General features: G+C 34.1%; 1 non-coding gene across 1 annotated transcript; it reads left to right on the top strand.

Moving 5' to 3' along the window:
* The first annotated feature begins 1,012 nt into the window (after positions 1-1,012).
* On the top strand, positions 1,013-1,393 carry Gm27414. Its single transcript, XR_003953227.1, has one exon.
* The last annotated feature ends 213 nt before the right edge of the window (positions 1,394-1,606 follow it).

Raw genomic sequence — 1,606 nt, forward strand, 5'->3', positions numbered from 1 at the left:
ACTGTCTTCTTTAATGCTAGATACACTTCTTGATAGAATAAAAGTGTATTAACACCAGTATTAATAGGATTATTAAGGTTTCTTAATTTTACATGTTATTGATGTAAAATTTCAATTATTAAAAAATGAAAATTTACAATGGGTCACATAGAAATACTAGGATATACAGAACTTTTCAAATAACTTGAGCTGATATTTATCCTAAAATAATAACAAACATGATATGGAAAAAGAATATTGAATTGAAATATAAGAAAAAATGCCAGAGTCAGAACAGAAGAGGAAAGAACAAGGACTTTTGACTCTTATTGATTTGGTTCAACAAAATTAACTGTGTTGACCATGGAAGAGTTACTAATGAAGTCTCAGCTAAAAGAATGGCAAAATACAGAAATAGTGCTTAGTGCACTGGGTTGTCTGAAGGATTATATTGCAAAATGTATACATACACACTGGATAAAGACAATCTCTGCAACAAATGGTGTTAGGCAAACTGGATATCTGCATGTAGAAGAATGAAACTAGATCTCCATTTCAAATCCTGTACAAAAATCTATTTAAAATAGATCAAAGACCTTAATGTAAAACCTAAAACTTAAACCCTAAAACTGCCACAGGAAATTATAAGAAAAACACTTCAAAATATACTCGTAGGTGAGGATGTTCTGAAAAGGATTTCAATAGATCAGTAAATAACAGCTGCAACAACTGCCAGATGGGACTGCATGAAATTAAAAATCTTCTGCACAGCATAGAACAGAGTAAAAGACATGCAAGAGAGTAGGAGGAAAATCTTTGCAGACTTCATATATAAAGGATTGCTATAGAATATATAAAGGGCCAAATACAAAAAGCATATAAAAATTAACCGCCCCAAATAATTCGATCACCCTGTGGAGAGCTGAAATGATCAGACAGTTCTCAAAAGATGAGGTGCAAATGGCATAGACACATGTGAAAAAAAGTGTTAATATCCTTAGCCATGAGGGAAAGGCACACCAGTGCTACACATTTGATCAAGAAGGACAGTGTCTAGAGTAATGGTTGCTGTATTTATCCATGGAAAGCATATGTGGGTCAATAAGAGATTGGGTTTGCAAGTATATGAGCACCTTTCCCCCTTGCCCTTTGTTCCTCTTTGATGGAGACATGATACCTAATCCCTAGAGCTAGCCTGGCAGCTAGAAATTAAAAGCCCTGAAAGCTCCTTCTTAGTGAGCTGTGCAAAAAGAATCTTTAGTCAAAGGTAGTGTCAGAGGTACCATGGTCCCAGAGTCAGTCCTCACCCTCTTTTCTTTCCACCCTACTACCAGTACTCAAGAATGAGTAATTGATCAGATAGAAGAGACTGAGTATATCCTGGCCAGTGGTTATGGAGGTGATTCTGATCTGAAATAAAGAAAACAACAAATGTACAATTATATTCCACTTTACCCAGATCATTTTCTTGATATTCAGGATAAACAATAATAATAAAAAACAATAGACATTTATTCTGTGGAGGATATGGACAAAGTAATCATTTATATTTCTGTTGGAAAAGAAATTTAGTGGAGCCACCAAATACATCAGTATGGAGATAATCCAGAAAATATTTAACAAAAAA

This window comes from Mus musculus, chromosome X, assembly GCF_000001635.26.
Source record: "Mus musculus strain C57BL/6J chromosome X, GRCm38.p6 C57BL/6J".
NCBI classification, from domain to species: Eukaryota; Metazoa; Chordata; class Mammalia; order Rodentia; family Muridae; genus Mus; species Mus musculus.